The 15,420-nt window shown below is 34.2% G+C and overlaps 1 long non-coding RNA gene across 1 annotated transcript in view; it reads left to right on the top strand.

Annotated features, from left to right (window-relative positions):
• LOC101882685 (uncharacterized) overlaps positions 1–15,420 on the top strand; it is a 396,146-nt gene that overhangs the window by 246,720 nt on the left and 134,006 nt on the right. The gene's annotated exons all lie outside the window — the stretch shown is intronic.

The following is a 15,420-nucleotide window of genomic DNA, read 5'->3' as shown; positions in this document are numbered from 1 at the left end:
GCGCCAGCTATGCCTATAAAAACAGTACAACCGCCCGCCACCCGCCCGAATTTAATTAAAATATTATTTTTTCGTAACGTCATCCGCCCGATCCGCGGTTTATCCGCGGAGTCCGCGGCTATAACCGCCAACCGCGCATCTCTACCCTCCATCCCTCCCCCTGTTCCGCCTCCGCTCCACCTCCTGCCTGAACAGTATTAGGAGTGTCTGGAATCCACTCCTTAGAGGGGGGCTCTGTCATGTTCACCAGCGAACAATCACCAGATGTCGCTGGTAAACATTCACACACAACAAACATTCACACTCATTGAACTACATATCTACCATGTTATTGACTACAACAACCAGTCATGCCACACACACACAACCAGTTCCAGATCCACACTGATTGCACTCTCACGGCTGAAGCCACTCACACAATGATTATTTGGACTATTTATACCACTTTGTTCCACACACATGTTGCCGAGTCTTGTTTACTGATAGTGACATTACAACGCGTTTCCTTTGTCTGCCTTTGCCGTGTTTTGATCCTTGCCTTGTTTATTTATTTAATTCTGTTTGCTGCCTGCCTCTGACCATCTGCCTGTTATTTTGACTTCGACTCTGGATTGCCCTCATACATCTGTTAGCCCCTGTATTGACCATTGCTTGCCTGACTCTGAATAAACCTGCATTTGGATCCAACTTCTGTTGTTAGTGTCACTCCCCGTCGTTACATTAAGTAATCAGGTTTCAACTTTTTTGTAATATAAAGTTTAACTTTTTAGTCAGTTTTACTGATGTAATTCAACTACAACATTTTAGGTAGCAATAATTTTCTTTTCAGAGCAAGATGATGCAGTAAAACAATATTGTTCTGTTTGTTAATATTCGTTAACTACAGTACATTACCATAAACTTACAATGGAAAACACTCAAAAATGTTATGTTCATTTAGAAATGTTCTAATGCTAAATTGTACTTGAAAGATAATAATATAGGTTTACATTTTAGCACAGTTTTTAAGGTTTACTTTAAATTTGTAATGTATTCTGTACCAATCAATAAATAAATGCCAATAGGAATTCATTTATAGGCATCCACGGGAAAACTGTTAGTCGCATGACATTATTTTAATTAACCCCTATGTTTAATCGAATAAAAGGTGGACTGGAAGCTCAAAATAATCTGAATGAACCTGACTCTAGTCTCACCGAAGTCTCAGATTTACTGAGATGTTGGTCAAAACTAAGTAATATTTTTGAAACAAGTTTAATGGTATTTCTACAGCATGTCCTGTTTCACAAGTCACATGATTCACATACCGGAAGGACATTAAACCTGTAAACCCTTGGCTTTGCAATTCTTCAAACCCACTAGAACCTTCAGAATAGGACTTAAGGTCTCATTTCGTGATTTTAATTAAAGATAAGTTCCTCTTTGTCTAAGTCTATGCTTAGGTTACTAATCTGAATTCAATACATCCATATGTTGCTGGTGAGAGGCTAATGTGCGAACAGGGAAAATATTGAAACCCACTGCATTTAATTTGGTTCTGATCAATTCAGATTGACCGCACTTAACATGCAAATGCTTCTCAGGTCAAATTTACCCTCCTCTTATTTGGCCATGATTCAGGAAGTCTTAAAGCAGAGATATGCTCTACCTGTCTTTTAGGATACACATGCTGACACTAATAAAATAAGACTCCCAATAATCACTAGCCAGCTGTTAAGCCAACTTGTCACCACCAGTAAATGCATCCATTGCTATATTAGGCCAGACATCTTTATAGGCTGAAAACATTTATCAAGGAAAAACAATGGCTCTTTTCCAAATAGTCGACAAATGCACATAATGGGCTGAAATCTTAAAAGAGAGAAGCCTTCCATGATGTTACATATAAGCATTACATTGTCAGGCTAAATGTTAATGCTGTACCAAAAGCAACCGTGAGATTAGGATTTGGAGTTGGTTATGTGATTCAAAAATAAAATGCAGTAGTTCACAAATCATGCACAGTAATGTTTGAAGGTCACTGCATTATAAAGAACTATGGTAAAGTATTCATTTTCGCGTTCATATTTTGTCTGTAAAAAAATATCCATGATTTCAACTCTAAAAAATGCACAGTAAAAATGTAAAACATGCTTAACAGTATGTTTTCTTAATACATACTGTACAGTACACTGTAAAAAAAAAAATAATAAAACCAGTACAACAACAAAAGAAAAAAAAAAACTTTCGCTTTTTCTTGTTCACTAAACTTTTAAAAACATTAGCTGCACTGACCTAAAATTATTTGTCAGTGATACAAAAACATTTAGTTGGGTTAACATAAGATTATTAGTTTTCTGGAGAGGTGAACTACTCTGTAACAAAACTTTTAAGTTATTGCCCGAAGTTTTTTCTTGTTTACTCGACTTTTAAAAACATCAGTTGCACTGACCTAAAATGTCTGAAGTTAAGTAAACAAAAAACTTTAAATCCTTATTTCCGTTTATTTTTTCTTGTTTGTCATTTTTTGAAGTTGCACTGACCGAAAATGTCTGAAATTGAGTGAACAAAAAAAACTATTTTGGAAATTGGTACCAAGAAATAATACTGTAAAAAATTAATAATGTAAAAAATTATTATTGAAAAAAAAAAAAAAAACTAAGAAACAGAGAAAAATGTTAACAAAATAGTTATTAGACACATAATTAAAAACAGAACAGAAGGCAAAACAACAGTAACAGTACACAAGACGATGATCAAAACATGGCAGGACAAACAAGGAAAAATGCTTTGTAAGGCTTTACAGGGAAAACGAGACTCAGCAAAGAGTCTGTGTGAATGAGGTGTCTTTATAGTTCTAAATATCAGTCCATCATGAGCTGTGTGAAATCAGGAGGAACCAGAAACTGGTTTTAATTATTACAGGTTATTAGAGTTGTTCATGAAAATAAAATATCAAATAAATTTGATTTCTCATTTAAGAATTCATTTTGATTTATTGTTTGATCATTTGAACATTTGATTTATCATTTGGGTAGTTGTTTTAAAAGTTCGATTTATTTGAACTTTTTAGGCATTTGAATTTCCATTTTAGTTTTGTTAGAAAAAAAGTTCATATTTATACATAACAGTTAAATAAAAATGAACAGTCTACATGCGCTAAGCTTTACTTTTTGTAAAGCGAACTAGGTAAATGTGAGATGAAAAATCACATTAAAAGTCTTTCTGCAGCTGTCAGATCACTTCCAAGTAAATGATAATTTTAGCATTATTGCAGTAGTATTTTGTTGTTTTCAATATTAATGACAATGTTATTTTTGATGTTACTATTATTTTTGTTGTTGGGGTTAGAAATACTGCAACCTTTTTTTCAAGTGAGGAGGTCTGAGATTAACTCAACTTAAAGTAACAAGTTGGCAGAAGCTTTTTTTTGTTTAAACTTACAAAGTTTATCTCTCAAAATGATTATTTTAATTTAATGAAGAAAATTGTGATTTAGGTGAAGTAAACTTGTTGGATTTAGTTTTACAAACATTTATACAAATTTTTGCCAAGCCAAAAAAAAAAAACAAGTAATTACAACTTTTTTTCAAGTTGAATTTTTTACAGTGTATGGTGAATATGCTATATATGCATTTGCTACATATATATACATATATATATATATATATATATATATATATATATATATATATATATATATATATATATATATATATATATATATATATATATATATATATATATATGGTGTGAACTTTCTCATCCACAAATGCTTATGGTTGAGTTTTTTATTCTGCATTTGTGTCAAAGGATATGATATGTAGATGTTAGTACTTCAAAACACTAAAATATATAGTAAGGTCAATAACCCTAAATTGACTTTCCCAGAATTCCCTTCATGACGCTTTTTGTGGACAATACTATGGTTCTCTTTAATTGTTTTTTGGTTTATGAGATGACATTCTCATCCACATCCTGCTTATAGTTGTGTTTTTTGTGTGTAACAAACCCCTCCTCCCCTTTTTCATTTTTTTTCTTTTTAAAATTTCACAGTATGTCTGATAATATTTCTTCTTCTAGAGAAAGTCTTATACGTTTTATTTTGACTAGAATAAAAGCAGTTTTAAATTTTTTTAAAACCATTTTAAGGTCAAAATGATTATCCCCTTTAAGCTATTTTTTTTTTATTGTCTACAGAACAAACTATCAATGACTTGCCTAATTACCCTAAACTGCCTAGTTAACCTAATTAACATAGTTAAGACTATAAATGTTTCTAAGCTGAATACTAGTGTCTTGAAAAATGTCTAGTCAAACATTATGTCCTGTCATCATGGCAAAGATAAAAGAATTCAGTTATTAGAAATGAGTTATTAAAACTATTATGTTTAGAAATGTTTCCGTTAAACAGAAATTGGGAAAAAATAAACAGGGGGCTAATAATTCTGACTGTATATATTCATTAAATTTAATGCTGTTCTGGCTTTATACTATAGATGTGATTAATTAAAAACAAGATTTATTTAAGGCAACAATGTTGTAAATAAAGTAAAATGTATGATCAGGTATTAATATGGAAAATGAAAGATGGTATTAACTCTGTTTTGCCTGCATATGTTTCTGACATTCAAAGTGTTGACAGCTGTTGACTTGCTTATTATGATGAATAATTGTGACTTTTAGTAATTCAAAATAATCAATTTTCATTTTTGGAAAACAAAACAACAAAGGTAAGTTGAAATATTTGGCAGCATAACTCAATGTTATTTTCTCTAAAACATAAATTGTTTAATTTCCAATATAGAGTAAACATTGTATAATTATTATAGAACACTTTTGTATGTGTCTGTCATCTTGGAACTTGTAGGAATGCAATATTTGTGTTGTTTGTCTCCATAGATATCAGATATCAGAAGCATGTGTCAATGATGCCCTAAAGTTCAGCTCATTTATTATCAGAATAAGGTGAAGCTCACAGGTATCAAATCATTTCTTTATTCATTTGCATTTCTTTGCAAAAGTTGATTAAAAACCCATTTAAAAGAACAAGCGGCAAAAGAGGACTGTTAATGATATGAGCTCAAGGCCTTGGGCAGAACGCAAAGAGAGGTTCCAAAAATCAATAAAAATGTTACATCCATGTCGACTCCTTGATATTTTTCCAATTACGCATTTCCACACTGCTGCTCTGTAAACCTGTTTGTTAGAGCTCTAATAGATGAACACTCAGCACTGCCTGATCAGGAGTGACTGGAACAATCGCACTGTTTTACAAGGTAAGCGTTTTCAAATTGATTTGTTAAACAGCATTTTTAAAGACACTCCATACAGGCATTTTTTACACTGACAGAAGCATGAGACTGAGACGGCCACAATTACAGGCTGCATCTGTGAATAATTTCATAACGCACCGACCCGTTTTGACATTGGTAAGAGGCGGCAACACTCTCTGTTTCCCACTGAGACGCATCAAGGAAACTTCACATCTTTAATTCACAAATTAGTGCCTCCTTGGAAAAGTGGGAGTGTGTATAGCGCTAAAAACAAGTAATGGAAAGATAATGTAGCCCATCACTCTCCAAATGACTAATAATATATCACGCGGGGAGATTGCACGCTTTCGTTTCAGTAACAAACACTAGTTAAATCCCATTTAATGACTTTAACTATGAATTCTCCCCAGAATACATTTTTAGAAATGTGGATATTGCATTAAAAGCGTGCATGTGTTTGTAGTGTAAATAGAAAAAAAAATCTCTGTTAACTATTAACCAGGAGTGAAAAGAGAGTTTTTAAAATTAATTAAGATTAATAAATGCATCAAAAGGTATGTCTCAATTCTATAATAAATGATAACAAATGGAATTTAAAAAATGTAAAGTTAACATGCGTGTTAACAGTAGTTGCTTTTTTATGTACTAGTCATGTTGTTGTTGCTGTTGTTTCAAAAACACTGTATACGATTGCGCCATCCACTACTTAATACAAAATATCAGCATTACCTGCGCTCACCGATATGGAGAGAAATGCTGTTATTCAGTCAAATATCATGGTTGGAGCTAAATAAAGAGCAGCGGAGATGAATAAAGATCAAAAGGGCATAAACAAGCCCAGAAGCGACAGAAAAGAAGATGGCAAAACAAAGCGACTTGCCTCTTCCCTGATCCGGGAAGGTAAGGCGTCCCTGTTTTTATGGGGGGAAAGGGGATGGTTTAAAGGATGAAATTGAACGGATTAGCATGAGCCGCTCTAGCTTTGATTGCCTCTGACTGAAAATATTTGAAAGCCACCAGGGGCCCCTCAGATGTTATGATATGGTCAATTCAGAGCCCTGTGTGTTTTGCTACAGGCTCGGGTTATAGAAATTGAATTGATATTTTGTAAACTTCATTTGCGGATAATATGATCTGACAGGGACAAATGCACAGGCGAATTGTTTTCAAACCGACTCCAAATGAAACTTATTACGGGGGTAAATGTGTATTTCTTTGTCTTCCCTCCGCTCTCTCGGGCTCTCTCTCTTAGACCCTGAATATGTATCCATTTTCAGGGTAATTGAATTGATACTGTCATGTGTGGGGGCCAACAGATTCACGCAGCAGGGCGGATGGCCCCGGTGATTGAATCGAAAACAGGGAGAAAAAAAAATTTCCTTGGCCACGAGCCCGGCTAGGTCACAGTGCCATCATAAGATAGACACACCTCACTGTTTTCTGATTACACCGACGGCCCCAATTGTCTTTCCAATAATCTGCCCCTCTGATATAATGCAGACTTTTCCAATTCCGCCCGCTCTGGCCAGACCTCAGATGTGTTACATATTAATTTCCTTCCCCGTAAAATTTGCTCAGCTTTAGCTCAAATTCAGTTAGCCGGATTGATGAAAGTGGCAAAAGGATACGACGTTTACTGATTCTCCCTTTTCACCTTTGATTAGCTCCACTTGTGAATTATTCCTTTGCTGTCAGTCTGCTATTTAGCAGCTGGGTGGGCCGCTCTCCAAACCGAGAGAAAATAAGGTAGCTCACAATCTCTTGGAGCTTTTGGAAAATGGTAGCTTTGGTTTTTTGTTTAGTTTTTACTATGCCCTTATATATATACACACACACACACACACATGCACACATAGAGTAAAAGTCACAATTATTAGCCCCCCTGAATTAGTAGCCCCCAGTTTAATTTGTCCCCAGAGAGAATATTTTTTTCAACACATTTCTAAACATAATTTTTTTTATTTTATTTTTTTTATTTTTATAATCAACTTTTATCTTTGCCATGATAACTAAATAATATTTACTACATATTTTCAAGACACTTTTATACAGCTTAAAGTGACATTTAAAGGCTTAACTAGGTTAATTAGGTTAACTAGGCAGGAATGAACCACCAACTAATCCAGCATATGTTTTACGCAGCGGATGTCCTTTCAACTGCAACCCATCACTGGGAAACACACATACACATTCATTCACACACATATACACTATGGACAATTTAGCTTACCTAATTCACCTGTACCACATGTCTTTGGACTTGTGAGGGAAACTGGAGCACCCAAAGGAAACCCACGCAAACATGGGGAGAACATGCAAACCAAGGCTATATAATATATTTATAAACCATTTTAAGGTCAACATTATTAGACCCTTTATTAAATTTTTTTTCAATTTTGTTTCAAATAGTATTTACAATCATCAATGCAAAGATAAAGTAAATCGGTTATTAGAGATTATAAAACAGTTAGTTATTAAAACAATATGTTAGGATATGTGTTGGAAACTCTCTCTCCATTAAACAGAAATTGGGGAAAAACATAAACAGAGGGCCTAATGATTCAGACTTCAACTATATATATATATATATATATATATATATATATATATATATATATATATATATATATATATATATATATATATATAGAGAGAGAGAGAGAGAGAGAGAGAGAGAGAGAGAGAGAGAGAGAGAGAGAGAGAAAGAGAGAGAGAGAGAGAGAGAGAGAAAGAGAGAGAGAGGACATTCTACTAGAAACGTACACTAGCTGTCCCTATAATAAAAATGTAAAAGCATTTTTGTTTTTAATTGTCATTGTCCCTAGCCCAATTGAACCTACAGTTTTAATAGTTTTGTTATGCTAAAACATTTAAACTTGTTATTTAAAAGAAATACTTCAGAAATAGTTCATTTAAGTTGTTTTCATTCACAGCAATTGATTAAAAACATGAAATTATAAATAAATTCTACAAATAAATACAAAACATAATATATATATTTATTATTGGAAATCGGTATTATTCACAGTATTACCGATTATATTTTATCTTCTGAAGATATCAGAAGTTAGTTTGGCTGGAATGAAAGCAGAGTTTAATTCAATTGAAGTCATTTTTAAATACTTTTAGCCCCCTTAAAGGATATTTTTTATTGATTGGCTACAGAACAAACCACTGTTGTTCAATGATTTGCCTAATTAACCTGTTTGAACCAAATAAGCTACCTTGCAAAATAACCACTAAAATATTATGTACTGCCATCATTCATTCATTCATTCATTTTCTTTTCAGCTAAGTCGCTTTATTAATCTGGGGTCGCCACAGTGGAATGAACCGTCAACTTATCCAACATGGATGCCCTTGCAGCTGCAATCCATCACTGAGAAATATTGCCATCATAGCAAAGACAAAATAAATGAGATATTATCATAGTTAAATATGTGTTGAAAAAAGCATTCTCTTCACTAAACTCAGCACTGAAAAAGAAAACTTTTAAACACTTTTCCTTCAAATATACATCAGAAGACTTCTGTACTTGTCAATGCTGATTTGTTCATTTTAATCTTTGCTGACAGTCTTAGTTCAAACCAGCAGCAATCACAACCACACAGGAAAGGCCTGTGTGAAAGTAGCTCTGGTAAAACACATGCTGTTGTGCTTTTAGCATTCATTCTTGAGCCTCTTTTGTTAGTGAGTAAACATCAGCCTAATTGCCTATCTCATGTTAAATTATTTTTTATGGACATTTAGAGGGCATGTAATTGCCATGGTAATAAACATTGACTTCTGTCTCCCAGACATGACTTGAATCCTCTCTATAAAAATCATCTGCGATGGCAACCTGCCAACCTCCCATGATGTTGGTGAGCAGTTTGTCATAAAATGCTAATTGCTTATTGACCGAGACCCTATATGGAGATAAGAAGGCAGGGTACACAGCAAGCATAAAGCTGCAGATATCACGGATCATTTGAAGACGTGATGGGCTGAAAGGACCGCTTGAAAGTGCGGAATTCAGCTCGTAGCTCATTTCAACATTTCTATCAAATTGGCGGGTCCCATAGATCTTAAGGCTGGGAGACTGAAAAGCCACGATTTCAACTAAACAATAAAAGAGATATTGTTCTGCAAAAATCAACATTCTGTCATTTATTCACTCTTGTGCTGTTCCTTTAACACAAGAGTCTTTATAAGAAATAACAGGATATACAATGACAAAAAAATAGATAAATGTTGTCTTTCTTGGTATATGATGTGTGTCGTTTGTATCTTCAAAACATAATTTGCGTTCTACGGGTAAAAAAACATGCAAATTCTGAATTTTGGTTAACTTTCTCCCATGTCCTTATCAAATCTCTTTAATGTTGTGATATGTACAGCACTATGGTCATTCCCAGAGGTATGGTAGATATGCAAAAGCTATATAAACACAAATGGGTTTGAGCAATATCACATCCAGTACTATAGAGTAGCTATGACTATCAGCACAGCTTTAATTTGGCTGAATAATTTGGCTTTATTAGTCGTAAATCACATATTAATGCCTTATTCTGCGTGACCATATTCTATATCCTTTTATTTTAACCTATACCTTAACATAACAACTGTTTACAATCTGTCACTTCACAGCAAGAAGGTTGCTGATTCGAGTACTAGCTGGGCCAGTTGGCATTTCTCTGTGGAGTTTGCATGTTCTCCCTGTGTGGGTTTTCTCTGGGTGCTCTTGTTTACCCCGCAAACAAAGACATGGTATAGGTGAATTGGGCAAATAAAAGTTGGCCGTAATGTGAGAGTTTGGGTGTTTCCCAGTACTGGGTTGTGGCTAGAAGGGCATCTGCTGCATAAAACATATGCCTTGTTGTTGGTTCATTACACTGTGGTGACCCCTGACAAATAAGGAATTAAGTTGAAGGAAAATGACTGAATGAATAAGCAATAAAATAGCTGAGGGAAAAGCAGGGGTTAATGAATATGTGCACTCCACACTAAAGTGTTCAATTTTATTTTATCTATGCAATATGTGATTTCTGTAGTCTTTAATACATTTTCCCCAATGAGAGACTAAAGAGCTGTTAATGATAATGCAGTCGCATTTCCACAGTGGTTTAGAAAGTGAAAATATCAAAGTACTGTAAGTGAGACTAATAAGCCAAGTGAATTTATAAGATTTTATACTCAAAGAACTGTAAGGTGAAAGTATTTCTGATAAGTAGCTTCAGTGAAATTATTGATTTTACTTAAATATTGGCTAAAAAAAAAAAAATCTAACAATGCATCAAAGCCAATGTTGATACTAATCGTTCACATGTCCAAAACTGTGATTAAAGGTGAACAAAAATCCAGTGCACAATTATATTTTATATTGAAAATCAGTCGTTTTGTGTGTTTTTTCACCAAATTAGTGTCATCATTTATGAATTTGCCAATTAAAGAGTTAAAATTCTGTAATTTTCAAAACAATTCAGTAGTTTGGATCAGGACTGAGTTTGATTAATAGATTTATGCAAAAAAACTTTGAAAAGTATATTTATCTGATGCCTTACAGCAGTTTAATTTAGTGGATGTTTCATCCATAAATTAACAAATGGGTAGTAGTAAATTTGTCCAAAGTGTTTCTTGTTTTTTAAAATTCAAAGCATTTTCCCAAAATATGTGTCAAAATTAGATTTGTCACAAAAATCATTCCACTAACTGAAACGCAGAAAAAGCTATGGCCAAATTAAGTATCAAAACAACCTAGAGTGGATGAAAACATTCTCAACAGGGTTAAAGTTTCTGTAATTAAACTTGGATAGAAATCAGATTAAGTGACTTAATCTTAGAAATAGAGAATTAAAATAGCTCTTCAGACTAGGCCTAAATGGTTGATCTAGATTTGACTTTTCACACATTGTGTGAGATACTAAACAGTTCTATTAACAGTTAAGCTGTGATTGTGGCATCTAAGTCTTCCTCTGCTGATTCTGCATTTATCTTATGGTGTGTGGATTTTTATCTAAGTGCTCTGAAATTGCAGCCACCCCTCTTAAAACATTTGATCAATGAATCAATTTCGAACCTTTGCTCTTTTTATGAAAGCACTAAAGCTGCTCACTGCTGGAGAATAGTGCCCTCTGGCAGATCTTCTCCTGTTTAATGTTATGTGAATATTCCACCAGAAGGCAGGATTCACTTCTGAACCGGACTCAATAATGCCCTTCTAAACAGCATTCCACAGCACAGAAACACTTGGACAGAATACGACTGCTACACACAGAGCATTGTTATACACACATGAGTAGCATCATCCAAACAAATAGAAAAATAAAACCTTCACCAGGGATGTTTTAGACAAAAAACTAACTTAAAAAAGCAAATCATGTTTGAAGTAAAAATATAGGGAACAAACTGGGGTAGGATACAAATTAAGTCAAACCAAATAAACTAAGCCACATTTAATATGATTTAAAATGATGTTTACATGGTTTACTTTAAAAAATACTTTAATAAGTTAAAGTAATTAACAGGCAGGCAACGCAGTGGTGCAGTAGGTAGTGCTGTCGCCTCACAGCAAGAAGGTCGCTGGGTCGCTGGTTCAAGCCTCGTCTCAGTTGCCGTTTCTGTGTTTAGTTTGCAAGTTTTCCCTGCGTTCGCGTGGGTTTCCTCCGGGTGCTCTGGTTTAATCCACAGTCCAAAGACATGTGGTACAGGTGAATTGGGTAGGCTAAATTGTCCATAGTGTATGAGTGTGTGTGTGAATGAGTGTGGATGTTTCCCACAGATGGGTTGCGGCTGGAAGGGTATCCGCTGCGTAAAAATGTGCTGGATAAGTTGGCTTATGTTGTGCTAATGTGATACATTTTATATGTAGAAAAAAAGTTATAAAGATGAACTATAAATTTTTTCATAGTTATTTTTTTGTTCTACTTTAATAGTTTTTAAAATTAAAATAAATATAGTTCACTAAAGCAAGAAACATTATTTTTAGTTTTTATACATACACAAAACATTTAACTACATTTATTTTTAACAAATAAAATACTTTAGTTTACCATTTAGTACCTGTTAACTAGTGGCTTAGTAATAGAGCCAGAGACCATCTGTGGACATATTTTGATATTTCTGCAGAGAATTTTGTAAAAATTCAGCAGATTTATACAGAATTATTTTGGGAGTTTCATAACTAAAAACTTAATATATGAAATAAAAAATTATACATTTTTTACTTTTATTTAATGCAAATCCATCTAGATCCACGTATTTGGTAAACAAAGCAAGTCAATCATATAATAGATCTACTAAAAGACTATTACTGTACAAAAACAATTAAATGAACATTTCTTATTAGTCAATATTACTACTAAAATTAAAAACTGAATAAGCATAAATTTACACACATTTACACAAGTAAATAAATAGACTCAACGATGGGCTAAAAAATATGCAGACAGATTTCATGAGGTGATTTTGGCTGTTTAATAGTACTTATAAAGTACACATATTCTGCATGATCTTATTCAACATGCCTAATCTTACCCAATATGTAAACCTAACTAGCTTATTAATTATAAATAGAATATCAGGACTTCATTGATTTAAACTTCACAGTTAATGTTTTACTTATTGCTATAATTGTACCCCAGCATAAAGTGTGACAAAGACAACTTTTTTGTAATTTGCACTACAAATAATTAGCTTAAACAGTAATACATAAGATGACCCACTGCCATGCCCTTTTGTTGTTGTTCATTTGTCTTAAGTTCAATTGTACATATGGTTCCAACCAGAGTGATCCATCTGCCATGACCAGAGCATGCAAACAGTGCTGTGGACAGTAGATTAATAGCAAACTTTCTTTACACTCTGGCTGAAGATCAAGAGGCGTCGAGCACTTACAGGAGAAGATAACGTTAAAACCACACCGAGATATAGAACCTCAGCAGCTATGAAGGCCATTATTTCTGCTTCATAACTCCAGAATTATTTTGCTCAAAAGAGCCAGGCTTCACAGATAATTAAAAAAAAATTCACAGCGCAGATCCAATTTGAGATTATTCTTCATGAAGAATATCAGTGAGAAGATGAAAAAAGAAAAGAAATTATCTATGTGTTTGTGTGTAAGAATGCAGTATCTTTTGTACACTCTTGCAATCCACAGTGACTTCATATTCGTGTATTTACTAACTTACACTTGATGGGCTAGTTGTTGTAGCTGATGACCATTAAATGTGCAGAGATTAAAGGCACATCACTGCATTGAAAATTTCCAGTTTATAGGCTCTGACCTACAATTGTTGTAATATGTGAACATGAAAGAACAACTGAATAACTGATGGCCATTATAATAGGCTCCTTAAAATTAATTTAGTTGGAATTAGTGTGGAGTTTGCATGTACTCTCCGTGTTGGCGAGGGTTTCCTTTGGTTTTACCGGCAGTTCAAAGACATGCGGTATAGGTGAATTGGGCCTCAATGTATGAGTGTTTGTGTGTGTGTAAATGTGAGAGTGTATGGGTGTTTCCCAGTGCTAGATTGCAGCTGGAAAGGCATCCACTGCATGCCCACCTGTTGTATCCCTATGGACCAATGGGAATTTGTTTACCAGTTGGACAAATCTTTTCCAAAAAGTTTGTTTTTACTGGTTGTTTTAAAAGTGCCAGAGAATAGGCATAGCGTAATAATAAGAGCTCAGATAGAAAATGAAAACATGTGAGCCTAAAACACCATTGTTTCATCATTATCATGTACAGCCTGTGAAAAAGAGGTCAATAAGATCAAAGCAAAGACTCTGACAATCCACATGGATCATTATTATGCACCAGGCAGCATTTGATTCCTAATGAGATTACAAAAATGCGATATTAAAGCATGATTATATTTAAGTTTGTATTATACTTGAGTATGTGGGACCCTTATTTTGAAAGCTTTTTAAAGCAATTCATTTGTTTGCAGTGCATCAGAACTTAAAATGTGGGATATACAGATTATAAATGTATTCAATGACACCCCAATGAGTTAAAAAGCCTGTTTAAATGTATCTTTTATTAGTTTAATGTGTATATTGGGAAATTTGTACATTTGTTATGAGGCAAAAGAAACATGTATATGTGTTAAATTAGTGTTTATTGCATTTTTATGCATCATGTCATATCACTCAGCTCTTACTGTGGTTTTTCAAACTGTCATTAACCTTTGCAGAGGTTAACATTAATTCCTGTCTGTTTTTCAGTTACGAATAAAGTTCATCCAGGAGGTTATTATCATGCAATAAAGCCAGACAGGTTTATCCAGCTAAGTTAGATTTTTGTCCGGCGAAGAACAGCACCAGAAAGCGTGTAAGACAAAAACAAAAGCCAAAATATAAAATAAACAAGTAAATAACAGGATGAGAACGAGGTAAAATCTGAAAACATAAAAATAAGGTAAAAATCAGGCAAGGGCTTTTCTTTTTCTGGATTGTTTTTTTAAAATACTGCAGCTGAGTTTACGGAAGATGGGTCAATCGGTATACTTTTGAAAACACTATTGGTTGGGTTTAGGGAAGGAGGAGGGTGGGTCAGTCAATCGGTCGGTCAGTCAGTCAGTCAACAATCAGTGAACAGTGGCCTTGGGTGGATTTACGTGAGAACAGCAGGCGCAAATGGCATTCACGGGAGAAATTTAAGATCTGAAAAAGCATACAAAGTGGCCTCTGATAGATTTACAAAAACAAAACTGCCTAAAAGAGTAGCTCGAGAGATGTTTTTGGAGCTCTCCAGAAATGTATATAGTGGTACCTTTTCAGAATAAGCCAGGGTTGGGATTACTGGCAGCTTGACATGAAGCAGAGAAATGTTGTAAACGACTGAAGGGATTTATTCTGCAAGGAAAAAAAAAAACAAACAAAAAAAAAAAACAACAACCATAGAGTATGTACTTTATACCCCTTTTTAATTAACATATGTGTATTTCAGAGTACTAGCCTCACAGCCTTACAGGTGAATAAGGTATGTTTAATTGTCCGTAGTGCATGTGTGAATGAGATGTGCATGGATTGCAGCTGGAAGGGCATCTGCTGCGTAAAACATATGCTGGATAAGTTGGCGGTTCATTCTGCTGTGGCAACCCCAGATTAATAAAGGGACTAACTCGAAAAGACAATAATAAATGATTATGCTGTGTATGTGAGTGAACATAAAGGCACAGAC

This window comes from Danio rerio, chromosome 14 (assembly GCF_049306965.1).
Source record: "Danio rerio strain Tuebingen ecotype United States chromosome 14, GRCz12tu, whole genome shotgun sequence".
NCBI lineage: Eukaryota > Metazoa > Chordata > Actinopteri > Cypriniformes > Danionidae > Danio > Danio rerio.
This window is presented reverse-complemented; position numbering and strand designations above follow the sequence as displayed.